The sequence below is a fragment of the Hylobates moloch genome, unplaced genomic scaffold (assembly GCF_009828535.3).
Source record: "Hylobates moloch isolate HMO894 unplaced genomic scaffold, HMol_V3 SCAFFOLD_3, whole genome shotgun sequence".
NCBI lineage: Eukaryota > Metazoa > Chordata > Mammalia > Primates > Hylobatidae > Hylobates > Hylobates moloch.
In genome coordinates, this window is record NW_026652278.1 from 148,235,274 (window position 1) to 148,244,469 (window position 9,196).

A 9,196-nucleotide genomic window follows, 5' to 3' on the forward strand; every position below is an offset into this window, starting at 1 on the left:
CCAATCGTTACCCTTTTAATTTGCTTTACCTGATGCTAATTGAAATGACCATTTCTCATTCTCTGAATTCTTGCTAGTTCACTACCTGTTTAGAGCATATAAATCAAAACAGGAACGACCTGTTTGGATGTTTATGAGGGGAAGATGGAGGAAAAGATGGGATTATGATTACAGGGAAAGCAGGGAGAGAGGGGATTACTATTAGAGGAAACACAGGAAGCTTTTTAGCAGCACTGTCGCAGGCACACTATATTTCTCCAACATGGACTCCAGAAACAGTGCTCCAGTGACATTAGTTTTTTCTGAGGTGCTCTGAAGGCCTTACTTTCCAAATAAGCTCATATAGCCATTTTCTCTTATAGACTGGTGATAAATAACAGTATTTCTATTTAGGTGGCTAATAGTGATGCAGAAAATAAAGTCAAGTGCAAAAGTTGCCCCTTTGCGACATTACATGGAAACGTGTAGTTCTTCTCCTGATGTTGCCAATTGAAGACTCCTCTGAGCAGATTTCCGAGGTCTCCCCATCAACCCATGGGTCACGCAGCCAGGGAGATTGCCAGTGAAGTGGCAAATTGCCCACCCTCTCAGCAGTGTGTACAGATCCTGAAGGGTGAAGCCTGGGCTGTCCTGACTGGCCTGGAGGGAAATGAGTAATGTGATTTGAATTGACAAAAAAACCATGATTTTCACTTTTAAAGCGATCTTTTATTCTTGAGCTGAAGCCAATTGAAATGCCCTGAGCCTGGGCCTTTTTATTCAGATAAGAACAATGAGATCAATTTCAGCAGAAAATGAGGGAACAGGAGAGAGATGGCAGCTGAGGTAATCGGCTGTAAACGACAAAGTTTGAAATTAAATATTGTGGCTTAAATAGTCCTGTAATTCAAGCCTCCCTTCTTTCCCTTCTCCAATCTTGCATTAGAGAAATAAAACAAAAAACTCCTTACTGCAAAATGGAAGACAATCTTTGTCTAATAGAAGAAAATTCTCTCGGCAACATGAATTTGAACTATAGCGATTTGATTTCTATGGAGATAAAGAGACAGAGAAGTTAGTGCTGTTTGGAAGGGAATGTAAATGTGGTGTTAAGGAGCAAGGAAGAAAACTTCACGCTTGCTGGCTTATTAGAATTTGCTGTATTTTATCCTGTTTTCGTTGAGCAGCAGAAGGGATGCAGGAAGCTTTTTATTTAATTTTTAGGGCAATTAGGGAGAGGAAATCCAGGCTGAGTGACTTTAGACTGCTCATTACCTTCTGGCGGGCAGAAGGAGAGTGCATATTTTAAATGTTAAGATCAGATTATTTATAAGTTTCACTTTGAGATTCAAGGGCATGGAAGGAACGATAACTCGATTAACAGAGAAAACAGCCTTATATACACAGCTGGTTTAATCTTTGTAATAGGTCACAGACTGAAGAGCAGCGTTTCAGTCTCTTCCTGGAAATGACAGATTCTAGGGAACTACTAAGTTTTAAAAAAAGAAAACTTTTAGACAATCCCCACCCCCCACTCCAAATCTCTTAGGGAATGTTGTGATGGGGGATAGGCATTCCTAGGTCTTGTTTTTGCTGTGCTGTCATGACAATTTTAATTCCACACCTTTCATGGAATGAATTACTGACTCCTCTAGAAGTAAGTGAAAGCCTCTGAATTTGGTCATTTCACTGTTATATATAACAAGGTGTCTTGGGTTGTTTTGTAAAATGAATGCATCTAGTTATAAGAGAATTCATGGTCATTTCATTTTCTGGCAATAACGGCTGACTACCTCCTTGATCAGAGGACACAGGCTAAACTGAATGTTCTAAAAAAATTTTGCTGACTATCTTTCCCTAAGAGCTTGTATGGTTTTCTTTGTGGGGTTGTCTGAAGGTCTCTCTTCTTCAAAGTTCTTTTCGGGAAAAGTAATAAAAATGAACACTCCCTAGTTGAAGCAGTGAAGGGACTTTGGAGTATCACCTGGGTGCCGAAAAGAGCCGGTCAACGTCACCCCGAGGAGGATAGGAGCCAGGACCCTCAGGAGCTTGGCAGTGGGAGTGGGCTGCCCTTCTCTCCGAGCGCTGGCCTTAATGTGACTTTGTTTCTGATTTCAGGTCCCGGTGTTTAATTCCTGATACCAATTCCTGGGAGAGAAAATTGGGTTCCTCCGGCTTCGGTTAGGTGTTCTCTTGAGGACCTATGAGCGGTGGGCGGGGTCGGGGGAGAATCACATGGCTGTCCAGTGCTCCCAGGTGTGCAGAAATTCCTAGCAGGGTGGAAGCCTGGTGACAGGGGAACCCGTTAAGAGTTGTCTGTTGTACTCAGCTAGTCTTTGTGTGCAGGAAAAACAATTTGCTATTTAAAATCGCAGCAGCCTGTAGCCACTTCTGAATCCTAAAGAAGTCTCAGAATTCCTCTTTGGAATAGATGGGTTGTTTGACTGTGAGTGAAAGATAAACACCAGGGAAAGACTTGGAAAGTGTAGGAATGAGAAAAAAAATCTAAACTGACTTTATCAATAAAACAAGAATTTGGAGGTTGCCGGGGACTGGACTGGGAAAAGAAGCTCAGCTGCAGCGAGAAAGCCAAGAATGTACGTGGCGAGTGCAGTGAGCTGAGGAAATGGGCATAGTGAAGGGTATTAACAGTACAAGCATCTTTAAAAAACATTCAAACTTTTTTTTTTTTTCCAATGTTAAAACGGGAACCACTCAGACTGTGTCCTCTCCCTCTTACTTTCCCGGAGGAAGAGAAAAACAATCCTCAATGCCAAATGGCACCTGCAGCGAAGCAACACCAAGAGCTGGCCTGGCTCTCCGGGGAGAACCCCGTGCCTCCTCTTCGCTCCTCCTCCTGGTTTCCGGTGCTCTTCAGCGGTCCCTAACCTTTTTGGCACCAGGGACTGTTTTCGTGGAAGACAATTTTTCTACAGGTTGGGTTGGGGGCCGGTTTCAGGATGAAACTGTTCCACCTCAGATCATGAGGCATTCGATTCTCATAAGGAACGTGCAACCTAGATCCCTGGCGTGCACCATTCACAATACACTTCATGCCCTTCTGAGAATCTAATGGCGCAGCTGATCTGACAGGAGGCAGAGCTCAGGCGGTGATGCTGGCTCACCTGCTGCTCACCTCGTGCTGTGTGGCCCGGTTCCTAACAAGCCACGGACCTGTACTGGACAGCTGCCCAGGGACTGAGGACTGCTGCTGTACACTTTCAGAGAAACTTCTCTAGGAATGGACTATAGAAATGATCCCTGAAAGTAGAGTCTTGGTATGGGCATCTTATATCCAGTTTTTAATTTAGCTTGCCGGACACTGCAACATAGTCCTCTCCCTTCCCAGAATGTAGTAAAAGTCTGACCTATACCCAGTCTTCAGTTTGTTGGTATTTCCTGCGGGGAAGGAAGTGGTGGTTGGACTCATGTGAAGTATACAATGAAAGGATCCCTCAACCCAGCTAATGGAGCTCAAAATAACTTGAAGCCAGAACCAAGTAAGAGAATATAATATTTGTAAATAGAAGTGCTCTTCTCCCTCTTTCTAAAGAATTTCAAGTGAAATTGGGAGGGGCAGAAAATTTCCTCTGGGAGTAGGGAAGGGAATGGTGTAGGAGTTTAGACTACACTTGTTTGAATTTTAAAAGAGAGGCAACTCCAGCTGAGTTTTGGGACAGAAGAATAGGAACAATATATATGTTGAAACAGTACAAATGTGGTAATATGGAGAAATGTTTAGATCGTCCTTTAAAGGTTTCACCTTGAACCTAAAGTCATTGTAGCTGCAATGGCATACACCCTGTATGTATCATCAGAACGGGGCTGGGAGCTGGGGAAGCTTAAAAATGTGCACTTGTACCAGGAAAATGGTTCATTGTAAAAAATCTCAGCTCTTAGATTTCTAGAATTGCTCTGTTTCTACACTGCTACTGTCTTGGCAGCAGGAGGACAGAGGTGGGATTCTTACCGGTCCTTGGGCTGCCATCCTTGTGTCTGATATAAATGCAGAGAAGCAGCAAAATAGCCCTGTAGAAAATTGAAGTTAGTAAGTAGTCTGAAAAAGATGTGGCTCGTCAGCTTTCAATTTTTCATTCTAAGGAAGACATTGATGAAATTCTAGGTGCCATTTCTGAAGTGCCAAGAGGACCAGAGTAGTTCCTCCAGGGTAATGAGCTCTTTTCATTGATGTCTTCATTTATTCACTCATTCTTTTATCAGGGGTATATTTAATACATAAAATGCTTTAGAAAGATGCTGGGTACTGAGTGCATAAAAAGGAAGACATTTAAATAAGGTATTAAAATATTGAGGTAAATGCCAGTAGAAGGCTGTATAAAGTGCTCAAGGGAACACCAAGAACAGTCAAATAAAATAGTTATGCCTAAAATTGGGGACAGGATGAGATGGGAGAGAAGAAGAAAATTTTGCCTATACTACATCCCACCTTTCTTTCTTACAACTCAGAAAATGTGTCTGTTTCTTACTGCTTCCAGGCCCTTCCATCATTCCTTTTAAGACACTTTTTGTTACAGGAATTTCATTGTAGATGGTGGTTTATTGTTTTGTAATTCTTTTTTAGTATTAGGCTTTAGTGAACTGGCCTCAGGGCCCTGATCACTAGCCATAGCGTTGCCTCTATAGAGTTCTGAGTTTCAAATGAAACTTTGAAATAGAATTTGCTTTAAGTTGGAATTGTCTGTATGAAAACATTTTAAGTATGAATTCCTAGCCATTAGGATAAATTTCAAGAATAGGCCTGTAGAAAGAAGTGTAACTAGTTATAAAAATAATACTGTTTCTACCACTAACTCAAAAAGCTCACAATACCAAATTCAGGCTATCTTACTACTGCTTTAATTCTCTGTATGTACCTTACACTAGAGAAATTCAGCATTGCTGAGTGATTCATTAAACGCTGGATTTCAAAGTCTACTCCTTCTCTCTCTGAACTGGCGAACTTTTGTTTGGGCGTAATCACGAGTCTGTTGTTTTTTTGATGCACATCTCAAATGCAAACAGTAAATTCTACGTTGTGGTTTTAGGCTAGTTTTGTAGCAAGAAAGTGGTCTGACTCAAGCTACTTGTGGTGGATACACATGCAACACACACATCCCCCGTGTTGGACTGAGAGTCACGTTCCCCTAGCTGCTAGGAGTGTTGGCTGCCCACGATTCAAGCTGAGTCCCTCTATAGGAACTGCCCTCAGCAGAAGGGAGCTGCATCATTCAGGATTGCATCTCCTCCCTCTACCTCTTAGCTGTTTGATATGGAGGTAAAAATGTCTGGCTACTTTGCCTCTATCTGGGACAACTCTGAGAAGATATCTGTAGCAGAGAACCATGTATTATTCCATAATAACTCCTGGCATTCTACTGGGCCTTAGTAGAGATGGAGTTTCTGAACCTGTGTCAGGGCCACCCATTATGGGCTGGGTTTGGTCGGATCCACCAAGTCATTGCTGGACAAGATCAACAACAATTTGTCAAAAGATGGAAGCAGTACATTTTAGATATGTCATGAGCTGGTCCAGAAGGCACAAGTAAACCTAGAGCCCCAGGTCAGCATCACCACTCTTGCACTGGCATGAATTCCTCAGGTCACTCTTCTGGCCTGTGGAGGATCTTTTATGACCAACTAATTGAAGAAGAAAAAGGCCTAACTTAGTTTATGGATAAACTGGCTTAGTACATGGATGCAAGCTGAGAGTAGCCTGCTGCTTCATTATCACACCCCTCAGGTGAGGCTCCCACAATAGCAATAAAAGTAAATGTCCACAGTGGTCAACACTTGTGTGACACCTCCAGTGAAGATATATCTAGATTCCTGGGTAATGGTGAATGGCTTGTGATTTAAGCAGTTGCTGCAAAGAAGAAAGATTGGAAAATCAGGAACAAAGCAGATCTGAGCACGTGGAAGTAGGCACAAAGTATAAAGATCTTTGTGTCTCTGTTCATGCCCACTAGAGAACATCCACTATGAAAGAGATAGTAACAACCAAGTAGACAGAATGGCCTGCCAGTCGATGTCAGCCAGCCTCTGTCATTCTTTACTCTACAGAAGGCAGAATAGAATAGCCACTGTTATAGGGGTGAAGGCTATGCTTGGAACCCAAAGCATGGGCTGCCACTCACAGAGGTTGATCTAGCTACTGTTGCTGCTCAATGTCCAATATGTCAGCCACAGAAATAAACACTAAGCCCCTTGTATAGCTCGCTCGCTCTCTCTTTTTTTTTGAGATGGCGTTTTTCTCCTGTTCCCCAGGCTGGAGTGCAATGGCGTGATCTCGGTTCACTGCAACCTCTGCCTCCAGGGTTCAAGCGATTCTCCTGCCTCAGCCTCCTTAGTGTCTGGGATTACAGGCACATGCCACCACACCCAGCTAATTTTTGTGTTTTTGGTAGAGACGGAGTTTCACCATGTCGGCCAGGCTGCTCTCAAACTCCTGACCTCAAATGTCTGCCCGCCTCGGCCTCCCAAAGTGCTGGGATTACAGGTGTGAACCATTGCGCCCAGGCACCTCTCTTTAGGAGAACAATAAACCACTTGTTGGCAGCTTGATTATATCGAACTCTTTCCAATATGGAAGAGACAACTGTTCATCTTAACTGGAAATGGTGAGATGACATACGTTCTTTTTAAATTTTTTTTTTTTTGAGATGACACATATTCTAAATATGGATTTGCTTTGTTCCTTTTCGTGTTCACAGGGCCTCACTGCCTGAGGGCTTATACAATGTTTGATCTACCAACATGGTGCTCTGTATCATATCACTTGAGACCTAAGGACCCACTTTATGGTAAAGGAGGAAGAGAGTGGGCACATGACCACAGGACACAATTGTCCTTTAACATACCATGCCACATAGAATATCCTGCCCAATAGAGTGATGGGATGGACTTTGAAGTTCATCTCAGGTGCCGGCTTGAAGATGAAACCCTTTGAGGATAAGGCACTGTTCTCCAGTATATATTATATATGATAAGACAGCTAGTGATTTGTGAAGTAGAAATGGCCCTGTTTGTAATAACTTTCAGTGATCCGCTTGGATAATTTGTACTTCCTGTTCCTGCAATTTTAGGTACTGAACATTTCCATCAGGAAATACAGAAAGAACTCCTTTAAACTTTCAGCTATGGATACCACCTAGTCACTTTGGATTTCCTGTGTTAACAGACCAGTAGACAAGGAGAGGAGTAATGATATTGGCAAGAAAGTTAACCTTGATCACTAAGATGAGGTAGAGTGGCAGCTACATGATAGTGGTAGGGAAGAACCTATTTAACATTCAGATGATCCACTGTGGCATCTCTTGATACTTCCCTGGTCAGTTTTAATGATAAATGTCCAAGTACAACAACCACCTACTGAAAAGCGCCTGGTGTGTAAGGGCTCAGATTCCTCAGGGATGAGGGTCTGGGTTGCCTCAAGAGGTAAGCTATTTTGGCCACTCAGTTGTGAGGTGGGTAGCAGATGAGGAAGAAGAGGAATACCAGTTAGAGTCTCAACACTAGCCGCAATGTTTGCTGGAATTTGTTCTTTTGTAAGTTTCTCCAGAAAAGATGACCAACTAAAAATCTGAAGGAGTTCTTCCTGTGTAGGCTGGTAGATGAGGGAAGTGGGTGGTGCACTTACTATATGATGCAAGCAGATCTAAATGGTACAAAGGATGGGCTTTAGTGGATGCTGTGGTGAGCTTCCCAGCTGTACCTTTCAGGACAGAAGCACTTATTCCCCAGCTGCAAGGACTATTGGCTGGTGATGGTTCATAGCTGAGCCTCTCTCTGGGAATTCTCCTTGCCAGTAGAAGCTCTCTAATCCAAGCCACTTCCCCTGTCTGGGGAAACTTTTGCCTAATGCTGGCCCATGTAGGGCACATAAAGGCCTAGGCTCTGTTGTTTCCATTGCAGGCCAACCCCGAAGGGCTATCCCAGCTCCAGAGCTCCTCATAGGATGCCAGAGCCTTCTGATAAATAACTCTATTGCAGTTTGACTTCTTGCTCTGCCCAATCTTGCTTTCCCACATCTTTAGAGGTGTTGTTTCCCAGCACACTCTCCAATAAATTTCTTATACACAAGTCTCTGCTACATAACTCATTTCCCCAGGAAGCTGACCCTGATCTAAGATGATTTAAAGAGTGCACACTAAAGGAATGCTGAACTCTCCAGATTCAGGAAGCCGGGGAATCATGGAAGAGCTCAGCCTTGTGGAGCCTCCTTTTCAGAAGAGCTTGATGTTCATTTCAGGGATTTACCATTAATATGAATTAGCTGTGCTGTATGAGCCTGCTCCTGTCTGCCTTCCAAATGCTTCACATGCTCCCAGATCAAATGGTGTAGAGATAGAATCTGATTGGTTCAGCTGAAAACCATCCTTCTGTGTAGATGGATCCCTCCACTTTTTTCCATTGGACAATACCAGCTAATGGATGGCTGCTTTCAGGATACACAGTTACTGTTGGTCCTGTCAGGCCTGGGTGGAGTCATCCTCAGACATGAACTGTTTGCCTGAGGTCCCTTAGTAGAGCCGCCAGACATGGGGAACTCTGTGAAGACTGTTTAGTAGATTTATCAACAAAGAACTGGAAAGCATTCTCTTCATGAAAACAGCAAACTTTTTTTTTCTAGGACATTTATATTTCTACTGCTGTGCTTTCTGGACTATCAGATTTTTGGACTGAAAAATTTTGTTTGGATATCAGATCAAGTACTTATTGTATGATTTATTTAAGAGCCCTTTTATGAAATCAGTATATATATACATACAATTAGTGAGAGTGTTGTGATAAGTAAATAAATAATGGAAGTAATATGCTGAGCACAATGCCTGGCGTAAGCCCCCAACAAATCACAGGGGTCGTGGGTGACTGTAGTTTTTATTTTCATTACTTGCCATCCTTCAGTCTGGGAAACTTTTTTTCATTTTAATGATATTTCAGTAGTAAACCTCTGACACTTCTTTCAAGGAGAAAGATTTGCTTCGGAAACTCTCAGCCAGTTATTTCCATCTCTATGCTCTTAGGTCTGTAGTCAGTGTTTTTCAATTTCTAGGGGTTAAATGAGGACACCAAAATATTGTTAGCGTAGAATATAGTTCTAAGCCTTTTAGTTGTATTTGGTTAAGTGCTTTATGATCCATTTTATTTGTTAGTCTCAACACAGCCTTATGAAGTGCATGTTTATTCTTATTTTTACTCCATAGATGTTTTTTAATCA

General features: G+C 42.5%; 2 pseudogenes; both read right to left on the reverse strand.

Annotated features, from left to right (window-relative positions):
• Nucleotides 1-2,692: 2,692 nt before the first annotated feature.
• Nucleotides 2,693-2,828, reverse strand: LOC116466256 (small nucleolar RNA U3; annotated as a pseudogene).
• Nucleotides 2,829-3,169: 341 nt separating this feature from the next.
• Nucleotides 3,170-3,256, reverse strand: LOC116466258 (small nucleolar RNA U3; annotated as a pseudogene).
• Between the last annotated feature and the right edge of the window lie 5,940 nt (nt 3,257-9,196).